This window comes from Lolium rigidum, chromosome 3, assembly GCF_022539505.1.
Source record: "Lolium rigidum isolate FL_2022 chromosome 3, APGP_CSIRO_Lrig_0.1, whole genome shotgun sequence".
Classification (NCBI taxonomy): domain Eukaryota; kingdom Viridiplantae; phylum Streptophyta; class Magnoliopsida; order Poales; family Poaceae; genus Lolium; species Lolium rigidum.
This window is the reverse complement of record NC_061510.1, coordinates 12678301-12695165: the sequence shown is the minus strand read 5'-3', so window position 1 is coordinate 12695165 and position 16865 is coordinate 12678301.

Below are 16865 nucleotides of genomic sequence, written 5' to 3'. Positions count from 1 at the left end.
ATTTACCTGTTTGAGAGGGTTTTCTCATTGAACCCATGTGATAATCTACTGACACATATCCGATATCTTGGCAGTTGTGTTGCTATCCAGTTGCAATTTAATTTTCATTGGGCAACATACAACTTGGAATTGTCTTGGTATGTTTTCTGGTATACTACCACAGTTTTGTGTACATTGATATGTTTTTAATGTATTTTGACATAAATAACTCTGTGAGGGATGAAAATAATACTCCCTCCGGTCCATATTAATTGACTCTAATGTGGATGTATCTAGATACATTTTAGTTCTAGATACATCCATATTGAAGTCAATTAATATGAATCGGAGGGAGTATTTTATTTGGCCCATCAAGTTTTATTTTTAAAACAAATCCGTGCATGAAGAGTGCTAAAACTGTTGTTTCATGTTTCTTGGCGGCGAAGCGTCGTCTCTTATGCAAGCTCCTCGGGGTGTATGCAGAAGTGATCCAATGCTAGATTTAACCGATTCTCTAATATTTGTTTTCTCTAAACCTGAGCCAAATTCTTGGTTTGGCTCATATTTCTCATATTTGGTTCTTTTTTTACTCAGAATCATGTAACCTTCTAGATCATGTACGAGTTCTCCACACAGTTTCAAATGTAGTTGTTGTGACTTAGACTGCTTCGATGCAGCCAAAACAGTCCAGGGATGAATGGAATATTAATTGGTATTATATCCTTTCTCTCTGATGTTAATGAGGAAAGGGAACTTTCAGTCCAAGTATCATTTTTCATCAGGTGCCCATACCTCCATGGACAATTTTCCATGCGCTTCTTAGATTATGGGCATATGAACACACAAGGTTTCAGTTATACTGTCATCACACAATGGTAGTCGGTAGTGTCGTGTTGATGTGAGACTTTGAGAGAGAAGTGGGGAAGTAAATAAATGCAGAGACTTTCAGAGGAGATGAATAAATTTTGGTTAGTGTACATCTATTTATAGACTATGTTGATCATGACGGCTAGGGAAAAAGGGATCCTGCTTATATGTGCAAGGAATTATTTTACACAAGATGATTTTCAGAGCACATCAAAATTCAGCTATGCATGTGAACAATCCATCTCAGTGTGTTGTTTCGTGCATTCTAGATGTACTGCTACAATATTCAAGTTGAGGTTACTGACTAACCAGAGAAAAAAAGATGAGTTTGTTCTATCCAAGTTTCTTGTGCATTCTATTTTGGTGAAACAATTACTATAAGAAGCTTTCTTCCTAACACTGAAGTATATTGTTATGACTGATTCTGTGACTACTTGACTTGGTTTTCTATTGACAGTTATTTACCTTGGTGCAAAAATTCGCAGCGGCCTTATTATTCAATGAAATATGACCAGGAGCAGAGGGACGAGTTCAATGCCCACACCCTTTTAATGAAACGCGGGTACTGGCTATTCTCTTTATGCTTTGTTTCTCCATATATTTCTAATCCCACATTGTATCGCTTATTGCTGAATTTTTTTACTGCTTTTTTAACTTCATCTAATTATGGTTACTGACACTGGCTGTAGTTGTTGTTTAGTGTAATCTGATAGGGTCATCATGCATACTGCCACTTAAGAAGCATTGCTTTTGAGTGTATTCTGAAAATTAGGATTGAAAGCAATATTGGTTCTCTTTGCTTGCGAGTGTAATCATGTGCATCAGGTGCACGCTGTCCACCACTAACTGGTCATGTATCATTTTGGTAAACTAGGAGGCTGTCTGAATTTTGTAGAATGGATGGCATGGCAGGCGTCGAGAGGTATGTTGCCGCCCTCATACTGATCGAGTATGCTTGACGGCGTGGCAGCTCAGAGGTGAGCATGACCTGCGTTCCTGATGTCCGCAGGTGTACACGTCCTTAGCAAAGTTTCCTCCATGCAAATGTAGTGTTCAGGTTCAGATACTTCTCACACTTCGCCGTTATTTTTGAAAACTTTCAGATAGTTTCTTCCAAGCATTTGTTTCTTGATGTTTGTAAATATTTGTAACTCATTGTTTTTTCTCTTGCTTGTTGTAACTTTTAGTCAGTGCCAGATAGAGATCATATTACTTGGTGCGCACACGCTGTAATGGCCATGGTCTCTACTCCCAGTAGCTCCGGTCAGCATCAAACTACTAACTTTTATTGTTCCATTCAAAACAAAATTAATGGCCACCTTTTTCAACTTAGAATATGTGGATTTTGTGATTGCGGCATGTAGTTGTGTACTACTTGTGTTCATCTAGCTGGCATGAATTGAAATGCTATTTCGAGTTATTTGTGATGGTTGCTTCCTGGAGCTGTTGAATTTTGTATATAGCTTTTAGTTCATAGCATGGTGGAAGATGGAAATTACGAAAAAATAATATTTGCAGGGTCTTGCTGAGATGGGACAAATATTTATGTATATATTCTTACTAGGAGGCAACGAACATTTTGACATATTTTGAGTAATGTTACTATTGCTTGAAAAATATGTTCCTTTCTTTGGAAGGCTCTGTGTGCATCTCTTCCAACCAATTTCTGACTAGATACTACCTTCTTCCTTTACTAAATCTTAATTATTTTGTTTACCCTTTGGCACTTCAGTTTGTTGCACCATTCTCATCTCATGAGACATCTCGGTGATTCCACCCTCTGCAAAAACATGTATAAGATGTTTTTCTTGCTAATAATCTGTACTCACTTCCTTTTGGATCTCGGAGGACACCCTTTTCTTGATATTGGGAACAAATACTTGTGTGATTGTTTTTCTTTTTCTGCTTAAATCTGAAGTATACTTAAACTTTTCTTTGCATTTTTGCCAACAGTTATTGGTGTATACATGGTGGAGCGCGGGACCTTCGTCACTGAAGATGTTGGCCATCAGCACATCGGCCAGCCCTCCTCTGCCTCTAATTTTCAGGTTCTCTCTCTCTCTCTCTCTCTCTCTCTCTATGTGTGTGTGTGTGTGTTAAACATTTTCTACTACACACTGCAGCTGAGCTCACACAGCGGTCTTCCTTACCTTGGCTTCCCACCCACTTGCTTAAGTATATCTTCATAACTTCAGCACTGATTTGCAACATTTTTCTCCACTGCTGTCAGGCTACATGTGCACATAGGATGTTTGTGAAAATGCCTATACATTAAAAGATGGCTCGATATTCACTAAAGAATGTGACAATGTGTCATGACTGATAACTACGCATGTGCAAGTAGACTGAACTGTGGCACTTGCCATAGTACAAGTATGATTTTGGTCTCCCGGTAATATATGCTTGGTTGTTTGTGCTAGAATCGTTTTAACCAAATCTAGAAGATGCCTCACAAATTTGGTGTACCACTGGAATTTGTTCTTGTCATCACCAAATATAGAAATGCTCCTTCAAAGGTGTTACCAAGTTATTGTTTTCTCCACCTACTAAGAATTGCAGAACTGACTGTATTACATTTTCTGTATTAATATATGCAGATCGTCGTTAGAGTTGCTCTAGGATCGCTTCCTGTATTACATTTTCTGTATTAATATATGCAGATCGCCGTTAGAGTTGCTCTAGGATCGCTTCCTAATGAGCAATCAGGTGAGTAAGGCGACAAATATCAAACTGATCATAACCTGTAATATCGTTTACATACAATTTGAAGTTGTGGACCAGTGATGAGTACTTATGAAAAGATGTGTACACTCTTTGGATTAGAACCTGTTTTTTGCTTCGGAAAGCAGTTCTAATGCACCTGTTTTTACTAAGAACACGTTCTCTTTTTGGATGTTTGATGGCTCGCTTTTTTTTTGCTGTAGCTATTACATTGGTTGAAACATGGCTTCCTTATGTAGAAAAATGCCATGTGATGTTTTGCTCGTCTGCATGACGATGGTTAATGTAAGATGGATAATTCTGGAAATATGAAGGATTAGTCCATACATAGTAGGCCTAAAACTTTTATCTTGCCGAAACTTATACATATATTCATCTCTTCAAGAGATGATAGTTGCTCTGAAATTATGATCAGTAGAGATGATGGTGGCTCTGAACTCTTAATCGGTACGAATTTCACAGGATCGTGCGCCAAGGCGCACATCTAAATCTAGTTTGGTTTTAGCGCCGGCGCGGCTCAACGAGTTATCTGTCGCCCCTAGGGAGGACAGCGGAGGCGCCGACGCGACGCTCGTTGGCGGGAAGGAAACAATGAGAAGGCACAGGAAACACATACTCGTCTTGGGCTCGCAGTCTTGGGCTCGCATCGTCAGCATCAACCAAACCGGTCGTCCTCCTCCTCGTCTTCCACACCGCGTCAAGGCCCGCGTCGTCAGCATCAGTGAAACCGGTCATCTTCCTCCTCGACTACATTGTCGACGGCAACAACCCGCCACCACTTTATGCACCACTAAGAGAGCATAGTTGTCATTCTGAGAAAGCATAGTTGTCATTCTGAGTATAATGTGCATAGTCCCAAAATTTATTATTGATTGATTCATGATTATGACTATTGCTTGTTCTCAAATTATTTGTATCTAGTCACCTTCTAAACTTTAAAGGTGTCCTGGCATTTATGTTTTGCTACTCCATAAAGGACAAGCTGAATATCACTTTGCTATGTTTTCGTTATGCCCATAAACAAATAGTTGCTTTCACTGTATTATTATTCATGATCCTTTGTTTGAGTTACTTCTCATGCTATAACATAGTTGCAAAGTTTTATTGAATTATATCTATCATGTCTATGTTTAGAGTACTTTGATCTCAGTTCACAATGCTTTACAATAACTTGATCAAGATTGTGTTGGCCTCATGTCACCTCAAAAATTATCTTTGTTATCACTTATCTACTCGAGGACGAGCAGGAGTTAAGCTTGGGATGCTTGATACGTCGCAAATGTATCTATAATTTTTGATGCTCCATGCTTGTTTTACACCAATTGCTATATGTTTTATTTACACTTCGTGGCGCTTTTATGCATTCTCCGGAACTAACCTATTTACAAAATGCCACAGTGCCAGTTCCCTGTTTTCTGCTGTTTTGTATTTTAGAAAAGTTGTACAGGAAATATTCTCGGAATTGGACGAAACAAAAGCCGAAGTTGCTATTTTACCGAAACGAAGATGGAGTCCAGAGGAGAGGCGGAAGGGGGCCAGGAGCCGGCCAAACCGCTCCTAGGCGCGGCCTGACCTTGGCCCGCGCCTAGGCATGGTGTGGGCCCCCCTGGCCTCCACCGACCTCTCCCTTCCGCCTATAAAAAACCTCCCAACGCGTGAACCCTAAAACATCCAGCCTCCGTCCACGAAAAGTTCTGTCGCCGCCGCCGTCGTCCAGAAAAGTTTCGGGGGTCAGAAGTTCCTATTCCGGCACCCTGCCGGGACGGGGATTGACCCCCGGAGCCATCTCCATCGACTCCACCGCCTCCACTTCGACTCCATGACGGTTCGTGAGTAGTTTTCCCTTGGACTACGGGTTCTCGGCTGTAGCTACTTGGTATTCTCTCTCCCATCTACTTCAATACAATGATCTCATGAGCTGCCTTACATGATTGACGTCCATATGATGTAATCGGTATTGTGTTTGTTGGAATCCGATAAATTGTGGAATTGTGATCAGATTGTTCATCATATTATCATCCTACTGTTATTTAAGATCTTGCATGCTCTTCGGTACTTGTAGTTACCCTGATCAAGTAGTTGCCTGAATCTCCAAGAGGGAGCATTTATGCTCGATAGTGGGTTCATGCCTCTAGTTTTCTGGAAGAGTGACAATAACTTATAAGATTGTAGATGTGTTGTTGCTACTAGGGAGAAAACAACAATGTTTTGTCTAAGGATTATTATATTGTTTACTTTACACACATTGCTTAATTCGATAGTCTGTTGCTTGCAACTTAATACTGGAAGGGGTTCGGATGGTAGTCTGAAGGTTTATTATTAGTCATAGATGCAGTTGGATTACGGTCTATGTATTATGTTGTAATACCCAATTAAATACTACAGTAACCTTTATCTTATCATAGCATGCATTGTCATGCCCTCACAATTATCAATTGCCCAACTGTAATTTGTTCATCCAACACATGTTATTGGAGAGTTACCACTAGTGTAGATAGCTGGGAATCCCGATCCTTCTGTCATCATCATTGCTCTACAGTCAACTACGCACTGGAATATTTTCCGGTGCAATCTCATCTGTGCTACTGCAGCTGTGTTACTATTGACATTGCTCTCATATTAGTGCTGCTTTCACATCACCCATGTTACTAGTGCTTTTCCAGGTGCAGCTGAAGTGACAACTCCGCTGTTAAGGCTTATAAGTATTCTTTACCTCCTCTTGTGTCGAATCAATAAATTTGGGTTTTACTTTCCTTGAAGGCTTTTCGATCCCCTATACTTGTGGGTCATCAATCATGCTTATGGTGAAGAAGTTTTTGGTAGGCCATCACTTCTTACCGCGCCGAGCCCTCCAGCATAGGCTCTGACTCATCTACGGCATTTTCACCTTAGCCCAAGACTCCTTAGAGACGATGATCGCAATTTGTTCTCCTCCTCCATCCACGTTCTCGCTGCGAACGATGGGCTGCGTGGGCACAGGACGGGGTGTCGACGGAGGAGGAGGACAGTGGTGGCGATAGGAGGACAAAGGGGATTCGGAGTAGCAACTCGAGGGGATTGGGAGGAGCAGAGGCCTGAGAGTATTGGGTGGGAGGCTTCTAGGGTTTCTACCCTGTGCTTCCCCTTTTATACGACACGGTGAATAAAATGGATAGCCAAATTCACCGTTGCGCTTGATCGTGGATTCCCTGCGAGGCCTCTATAGGGTTTCATCTATTATACCTTTAGATGTCATGGACAGCAGCATTGGCTAGCTAGCTGACATACTGTTTCATTTCGAGGATTGCATTACTAGTGCATTTTTTAATTGTATTCAGCAATTGGCCACAGGGAGCGTGTGACCTTCATCTGTAACCAGGGCTGGTGGACATCTAAGTACGTTTATGCAATTTTAGATCCTGTTACTCATCTGTTTTTAGTCTTTCTGATCATTACTGTTTCTTTTAAATTTGTTGTGTACTGTGTCAAATTGCGCTATTTTTTAAGACAGGAGGGGATGCGGCGACTGGTATAAAGAGAGCAGAGTGATGTGTACCTTGCTGTCACCATTGTTGCGCGATGATGCCTCGCGTTTTAGTGTATAGTGCTTCCACGGTTCCACCTAGGCTTCATTTTTATAATCTTATTCAAGGTTGGTCAATCCCCATTCTAAATTTCTAATGTATTCCCTTGTGGCCTTGTCGTTATTTTTGGGCTCCTGTTAAGTTAGTTATTTATGCTCTGCTTTATTCTTAGGTTGCAGATTGTAGGTTGATTATTTTGCTGGATAGACTCAGGAATCAAGTACCTCATTCTTTGAAATGGCCTTGCCAGCATACAACGATTGGCACCAAGTATTTAGTTTCGAATAGTAAATTTACACTCATGTTCAGCATTGTTTAAGTGTGCCGAAGTGCATGAAGTTCTCACCATCAACATCAGAATGGAAATGTAGGCCTAAAAAACTTGTTTTTTGATACCTTCATTTACAGGCCTACAACACTTCAGTTATAGACCGAAGCACATAATTAAGATGAGAATGTTGTAGTATTTTGAAAGTAGAGCAAGATACATAATCAAATGGTCATGATCATGTCAAATTGTATTCATGGCCAGAAGAAGCAGCAGAGAATCTTATATAGCTTGGTGCAGATAACGTGTTCACAGAAAGATAGCAAGATATATATAATGGCAATAGTTTGCTGGTACTATAGTCTGAAAAATGCATTTCTCAGCTTATAATCCTTGAAAACTTCTGTTGAAACAACAATCCATCAGTAACATGTATTTGTGTGGTATTCCTTATTCCAGTTCTATTTTGTTTTCTATTATCTGCAGCTGCTTTACCGGAACCTGCATTAGGATTTAACTGTGTTGGGGGAGACAATTTCCTCCGGCTCCTCAAAACCTGTCTTCAATTTATAGTTTTAGCCATTCTCTTCAGAGAAGAAACCTGTGATGGAGCATAATACTATCTACAGTGAGAATGGTTATCTTATATACTCCTAAAATCATATCATGTACTCTCATATTAGGTCATGCGACCAATTCTATATTATGAACGTATAATGAACTATGATTACCATATTTGTGTGGTGATTATCTTCAATATTTTTTGTTATAGATCCTAATCATCTTGCTTTCTAGAAAAATCTACATCGACCTTCATATGGATGGAGGAGTGCGGCAACACACACTTTTCAGGTCTAGTTTATGTATGGACAATTACCACGACCAGTACCTGTGATCGATGCACTCATTGGTCGAGTTGTGCCATATCATAGTAAAAAATCCAGAGCTGCTGACAATTTGCAAATTAGCTCTCTCAGTTAAATAGACTATTCCAACTTTTTAATGGAGCAACATATCTAAAATTGTCTTCATATGATGGTTATCTCTCCTAGCACTGCAGTAAGTATATTATTGACGAGTGGATTTTAATTTCAAATTGCACCCACAAGAGTATATATTTATTTATTCACATTACACACTACGTAGTCCTAGGATTATGCTTGAAATTGCAGTGGGATTATCATAATCTTGTTTGCTCCACAGACCTTTTGCCTATTATATTGTTTGTTTGACACATCACTACCTATTTTCCTGATTATTTTTTAACAGGAGCAACATACTTCAACAACCAAAATTGAGCTTAGAGGCCCAAAACATCCGTATTATTATTATTATTATTATTATTATTATTATTATTATTATTATTATTACTCTCTCCGTCTAAAAATATAGGTGTCTCAACTTTATCTAGATAGGATGTATCTCTAAATAAAATGCATCTAGATACATCTGTATCTAGACAAAAGTGAGACACCTATTTTTAGACGGAGGGAGTATTATTATTTTCAGCAAATAGTTTTCCAAAATAATGTAAATAATGTGTGATGAACGAGCTAACAGTTAAGTACGAATGTAGAGTTGAATGCACCATGTGAAGGTAAAATCAAATTAAATACTTCGATCTTTACCAGAAAGTAAGGTACAATATAATTACTGTCACACTCAATAAATGACCGGTAGAGTAAGGCTATTACCGTCAATTTAGGGGAGCTTGTCAACATAACATGGTCGATAAGGGAATGCAAAGTACATACCACAACCTTGTTGCAAGGTCTCTATAAGGTTTCTGTCGCATAAGTATTGCATTCTTGACGTGTTGATATGGTATGCCACTGTCCTACCATATAAATCAAGGATGAGGACGTCTTTGTACGGATGCCACCCAATTATTCCAAACCGGAACTCATCCGATGACCAATGGTCACCACTTTCATCCACTTTGATGAAGTTATGTTCGTCCGAGTTCCACGAGCACTCAGAACAACCACCATCATCTCCTTCTTGCTCATCATCATCATCATCATCATCATCATCATCATCATCATCATCATCGTCATCATCATCATCATCGTCGTCGTCATCATCTAGTTGACATTGGAGGTTGTGTCTCCATGACGATCACCGCCATCTTGAATGGTTTCAGTCGTGCCACTCTTTTCGAATAAACTGGCTTGTGTCTTGCTGCTTACCACCTTCCATGGCATTATTGGTTTTTGCTTCTCCGTCACCCAGTCGTCCCATATGATATTTGCATGCAAACTGAGGTCCTCTTCATGTGTTAGCATCCAGCCGAGTCTACCTTCAGTCGACTTTGTGAGTCCCCATACTCTGAGTCGACACTCGTTAAACGCCACGTAGCAAATACCTCTCTCATAGTTCCCTAGGATGGATCTATAGGGTAGTGACCCGTAATACACTAGTTCCTCCAAAAATAATTCCTCCGGGAGCTCAACCATATCATATGTCCTCTCGAAGCAATGCAGGATCAAGAGTACCTTTTTGTGGCAGGGAAAATAGAGCGCTCCACGCCAGAACTCGCTAGACCGCTTGGGTATACCTTTGGATCTGACATGTTGGGTTACCATTTCGTATAGTTGGTCGGGGACGCAACGCCCTGGCACAAATTCTCGTCTCTCCCACTGGCCGGTCTGCGACGACAACATCAGCATAGGCATCACCTTTGCCTTTGGCTCATTGGTCTGTGCAGTGCGTTGCTCTTCTTGACGTATTTGCTCTCTGAAAACATCTCGGTGAAGGAGGTACACCTCGTGGTGCAGCGACACGGCGGGGTCGAAGGCGAGGTAGACGTTATTGGCACCAAACCAGCCCCTCGGCGGCTGCGGCAAGCGAGCGTGCCGCTTCGTCGCAGGGTTGCACACGTACATGCCACAGTCTTCGTCGCCGTAGCCGGACGTGAGGAGGAGCAGGCCGTTGCAATGGTCATCTACGCCAGCCCAGCCGTGCCGGAACAGGGGACGTTGGAAGCCAGATCGGCTGGTCGAGGCTGGCGGAGCGAGGAAGTAGGAGTCGTCCTGGCAGCCGAAGTTGTGGGTGAAGATGCCGGGAAAAGCCCTTGGCGGGAAGAAGTAGGGTAGCAGGAGGTCGTGGGCGTCGACGACGGCGCGCCACGAGCTGCAGACGCGCCGCGAGTTGGCGAGGGCGTGGCACGGGAGGCGGCGGAGGACGTCGAGGAGCAGGTCGTAGGGGAGGCGCATGCCGTCGCTGGCGTCCATCGGCCGGTCGCCGGCGGCTTAGATCGATCCAGGATGGACGGACGTACGTACGCCACACGAAGCCGGGACAGGGTTACAGGTTGGACGAAACATGGGATGGGAGAAACTCGTCGCGTCGCGCGATAACATAAGATATAGATGTGGCTAAGTTTGTTGTAAATCAATCCCTATCATCTATTGTCAAATTCAAAAAAAAAAAAAATCCCTATCTATTGTCGTCAAAGTCGATCTCCTAATTGTATCCGGCTTGCTGTACGTATATACTTGTATATAGATTTGGCTCTCGAGTACGGGGCGACTCGGGTGAACCCTAACCCGCCGCCGGCAAGGCCTCCCCACCGTCATCCTCTCCGCTGCCGCTGCCGCTGCCGCGAGCCGTCTCCGCGGTGGCGGCGGGCGCCCTCACCTCCAAACGGGCTGAGGGGGAGCTCGCCGTGGAGGCTGTGGCCGAGATACGGCGCTCGAGTGGGGCGCTGCTCAACACGGATCTGGATGTTGCGGCGGCCTGGGCGGCTGCTCGTGGCTGCTTCGGCAAGACTCTTGGTGCGGCGGCGTCACTAGTAGAAAACAAGTCTTTTGTCCAACACCCCGGGGAGTTTTAGTCCTGGTTTAAAAACGAACCGGGATTAATGGGGGACATTGGTCCCGGTATATCGTGGAAACCCTTTAGTCCCGGTTCGTTTGGACCCTTTAGTCCCGGTTCATTTTACCAACCGGGACTAAAGGATTTTTAGGATTTTTGGCTCCCCACGCACCTCCAACCCCCCCCCCCCCCCCCCGAGGGTCGCCTTTTTTAGCTCTGTAAAATATAAAAGAAAATGATAGAAAATTTAAAAAATAAAATCTTTTGAGATTAGTGTATGTGACGCAAACTACTATTAGGGAAAATGGACAAATTTGAATTTCAACTTTTTTTTGCATAAAAAGTTAAAAAAAGGTAAAATGGCATTAATTTTTGCATACGATGTCAGAAAAAATCGTATAATATATCAAAATGATCGTGGGAAAAATTTACATCCGAATTCACCGGGGTTAACCTGGTTAGCCAATTTTTAGATTTTTAAAATTCCAAATGAAAATATGAAAGCAGGAAGATTTTAGTTTTTGCCAGAAATTCAAGATTTTATATTTTCAATTTTTTTAAATTAATAATTGCATCATGCGTAAAGATTACTATTACTTAACCATAAAGTTAACCGATTTTTATATTTTCAAATTTTCAGGTTTGGCAAAAAAATTATTAAAAAAGTTAAAATTAAAAAAACAATTATAATTCAAATTAAAAAAAGTTAATATTTAAAAGAATTTACAATTATAATACACGATTATTATACATCATTAGTTGTGTTTATTAAAATAATTATTTGGAATTCGAATAATAAATAAGTGTGACATCGACCAACATGTTAATAGGATTGATATGATACTACTATCAACAACCTACGCGCGAAGCACTTGGAAGCGGAATGGGAAAGGAACTTGGAAGTTAAGCGTGCTAGTCTTTGGAGTAGTGGGAGGATGAGTGACCGAGCGGCATGTTTGACCACGGGTAAGTAATTTGACTAGAGATTAAGTGTAGTTAGAGACTAAACTAGTTGAATAACTGGAATACTAGAAATTCTAAAAAAATAGGAAAAAAGAGGGAGCGAAAAATAATTAGAAAAACAAAAATGGATAAATTTTTTAAACGAAATAGTATTTAGTCCTGGTTTGCCAACCGATTTTCTCGACGCGGGCCAGTAGCCCACGTGGCGGGACCTTTAGTCCCTGTTTGTTTACAACCGGGACTAAAGGGGAGGGCCTTTAGTCCCGAATGGTTGGTCCCGGTTCCAAAACCGGGACTAAAGGCCCTTACCAACCGGGATTATAGGCCCTTTTTCTACTAGTACGTGGGCGGCTGCTCCGGCAGGGCTCATGGCGAGGTGGCGGTCGACGACGCGTGGTGGTGGGCCTGGGCAGGCCTGTCGTCCCGGACTGCGCCTGCTCGGCTCCGGATCTTGTCGGTGGGCTGGCTGCCGTGGTGCCCTCCACCAGTTGTGGTGGCCGGAGCAGCTGCTCCGGTGGTGGCAGTACCACTGCTTCCCCTTGTCTTGACCATCTCGGTCTCAGATCTAGCGAGTTAGGGTGCTGCTACGGTGGTTGGGCTACCTTCTCCTTCTCCGGCGACTGGGTTGCTTCCTGCGGTGGTAGTCCTTGCCTGCAACCTCATCGCTTGTCTCCGTCTTGCTGGGGGAGAGGTCTCTAGCCCGAGTGAAAGCTTTGCTCGGTGCTTCCGATGCTGACCACGGTGACGCATGCGGGTGCCACTTCCTCCTTGGAGGCGTGTTCATGGACCTGACCATTCCTCCCCTCGATGCCAGGGGAAACCCTAGGTCTGCTTGGTCAGACCGGGCGGCGGCGGCGCTACAACGCCGTTTCCCTTCTTGGAGGCACCGCCTATGTGGGGTGTCCCTGCTGTGGCATTCGGAGATGGTGGCCTTGCTGGTTTCTGCCGCGAGGTTCGGTTGTGATGTGCAATCTACTTCTTGAGGTGTGATTCTCCGAGGCGCAATGTTCATCATCATCAACATCCTCCGGTCATGTCCTTACCAAGTCCGGCCAGACCCTGCCATTCGCTCGCCGATTCCTCTAGGCACATGAGAAGTGGTACGTTGGTCTAGACAACTTTGGTGTTTGGTCGTGCTTTGGTGGTGGCTGTGACGCGGTTTTGAGGCTCGTTGCCTCACCTCTTCGCCATTTTTTGGATAGAGGTTGGGTTAGGCATGCTTGTCGTTGTTGATGTTTGAGTGTGTTGTGCGAGTGTGGTTTTGTAGCCATTCTTTGGCATTCTTGTCAGCTTAATATAAAAACGCGCACATCCGTTGCGGGTTCTCGAAAAAAGAAAAATCTTGGCCATCGCTTGACTGATATATTTTAGCATAATAAACACACATGGTGGCACGCACACCAGCATGCTGTACCAAGTTACTAACAGAGAATTTGTATCTGACCATTGGTGGCGATTAAGTAATTGCAGGTTATTCAAACCTATAAACCTTTGGGGCATGGTGAGTAGTTGTGCTGCGTGCATATTCAGATGTACAGAGTAAGAGAACTTTTTTCCATTAAAGTATTCTCAAAGACCAGTCATATAAGAGTTGTTCGACTAGCTATCCACGGTAGGAGAAATGAAACAAGAGTTCATGATCATATAAAACAACCGACGATTCCAGATCTAGCTACAACTGCAGGCTAATTAAATAATAAAAACTATATACAATGGCCTGTTTAGCAATAGAAAAAGGAGTTTTATTCTCATTTTAGTATCCTATAATCATGGGAATAAATCTAAAATATTATAATTTGCAGTGCTTTTGCTTCCACCAATTAAGGATGCTTGGAGGGCAGGGTATTTTTCTCGTGGAGAGCATGTCCTCGTAGCAAGGACAGAACGTGCCTTCGATGGCACAAGATGGCCTAGCGGGTTCGCTATGAAGCACATATGATAAATATTGCATTCTTGAGGTGTTGAAGTGGTATTGCCACCGACGTGCCACTAATATTAAGGAGGAGAGCGTATTTGTGCGGATGCAATTCCTATGATACCACAAAAACTGATCCACTTCAAAGAAGCACTGCTAGTGGTAGATTTTTCCACGTCGACAAAGTTGTCCTCATCCGAGTTCCAAGAGTACTCAAGACCGTCTTCTACTTCTTCATTGCCTCTTACGCCGTTGTTTATACCATCACCATTTGTGTCTTGTCCTCCATCTTTTTCATCATCAACACCATCGGTTGTGTCATCCTTTTGTCTGAATAATCCTTTTGGCTTTGCTTCTTTTGAACATCTCCCATTTCATTTTTTGTTATGATGTATGAGATGATTTCTTCTGCATGATATTAATGTGTGGTACAAGATTGGCATCATGCAGCAGCGCCCATCCTAGTTGGCCATCACTTAATCTTGTCGTCAGTGCCCATACCTTGAGCTGGAAAGCCTTGAGCTCCACATAGCGAACACCTTTCCTCGTAGCTCGCTAGGAGGGATCTGCGAGGAAGATGATATGTTCCTCCTGCGGTGGCGTAGACCTCTCCTGAGAGCGGGACCAAACCATATGTCCCCTCCAAGTAGTGTAAGATGACGAGGACCCCATTATGTCTGGCGACCTAGAGTGACCCCCGATAGTACTGAGCCGATGGTCAGTTCATATCGCGCGCCCTGGCCTTCAGTGTGTACATGTACCCAGCTGCATGCGCAGCTCCCTGGGGCAAATGGTCGCAACTTCCATCGACAAGTACACCCACGAATAGAACACAATTTCCTCCGGCGCCTCACAACCGAGTGTCTTAGGGTGTCAAGGAGCACATCGTAGGGGAGGCAGCAGCTGTCGCCGGCGTCTGCCAGGGTGTAGCTGGCTCTCTTCACCACTGGCCATAGCATCGTAGACGCCCACGCGCGAGACACTTCCCGATCAGATCGGAGAAGACCGATTTCACACACGTGAAACTTTCGTTATTTGAGATTTGAGATAGGTTTGTGGAAGCTAAATCTCTGATTGGACTAAGAATCCGGGGGGAAAACTCATGTCGGTTATTGACCTGGCTACTGATTTTAAGGCCAGTTCAACAAAAAAAAAATTGAGTAACCAAGAGGAGGAGCACTACCTATTCATAAAGAAGAGGGAAAACCTGAACACTGTACTAGGAGAGCATGTTTAGATTATGGTGAGAACATGCCAAAACCACCCTACCAAAGAAAAATAGAGAAACATCTAATTTGGCTCAGCTGGGATTGTTGGCGCGAAGGCAACAAAAGCACGTTCTCACTGAAGAATATCCTCTCTAGTAATCGAAGCGACCTCAATGTAGGTGAGCCATCGTCCAGTGAAGATCCGACGGTTCCGCACTTTCCACTAATTCTAGGGGACATATTGCAGTCGACCACTCAAGACTCTTTGGTCTTTTCTTGACTTTCCGGCGACGATACCTTCCCACCAATCGGAAATGTTGTGGAATACCGGATAAGGGGGGCAGATTGTCCATTATCCCAAGATTGCACAAAGTTCCAGATAGCCGAGGTGTAGGGGCAGTCTTTGCAGAGGTGTCTTGCCGTTTCCGGGGCACAAAGGCAAAGAGGGCAAGTGGGATCATGGGGCCAACCCCCTGACAGCGAGCATGTCGGCGGTGAGAAGCTTCCCATGCAGGGCAAGCCAAGAGAATATCTTGCATTTTGGCTCTCGTGCGCGTTCCAGATCGTTGATGCGTTGAATCTGGGGTGGCTTCCAATGAACTGGGTGTTGACAAAGGGTTAAGCTTGTGAATGCCCATAATGATGGACTTGAGTTTCTAGGAAGAAGAACGCTTACGAATCAACAAACCGATCAGCCAAACTAGGCAGCCGATGAAAAGTATGATCGAAGGGCAAATAACCAAGATTGTATTACTCAAGATCTAGGGTTACAGGGTACCTCTTTAGGGCCTTAGTTGTTCTAGACAAATTGGATATTAGTTCAACAATTTTGAGGTGCACGTTTTCAATAGAGAATTCTCAGGGATGGTCGATAAAAGTATGAGCCATGCAAAAGGCACAAGCTCCAAATATCACCCTATGGAACATGTCGAGAGGATGGATGATCCTTTTCGGGTGGGTGGTGTGAGGGATGTCCAAAGCGATTATGATATCACCAACAACTTGGATATCAGTTCAAAAACAAAACAACTTGGATATGAATCATATCTATTGGCACCTTCATGTTGAGAAGGAGATAGATAATGGACATTTCCCATGAACCATAGGAGGATAATTTCCATTGAACTTCGCCTTCCCTAAGCAAGGCGTGTCCGCTTTTAGTAAAAATCCCGATTTTTCTTCATCATAAAAAAATTCCCGCTTTTGCTTCATTGAAGCAAAAAAGGTTCGCCCAGAAAGAAGAGTTGTTGGACACGGATCTCACCGGAGACTTCGCCGAAGACCTCGTCGGAGCACCAAATTTCGCCGTAGACTCGCTGTAGATCTTGCAACAAAAAATTTGTACTAAAGTAGCAAAACAATGGAACAATTGTAGTAGCAAAATTATAATGTTTTTTTTCAAAATGTGGAATCACTGGCCTCTGCATCAGTAGATGCATACAATCTGTTTCACTTATTTCAATCGTAATAAATAGTCATAAGATTACACTCAGTGACCAGATAAAGTTGATAGTGACCTGACAAAGTTGAAACAAGAATCAACCATCAAAAGATGAAAAGCAACA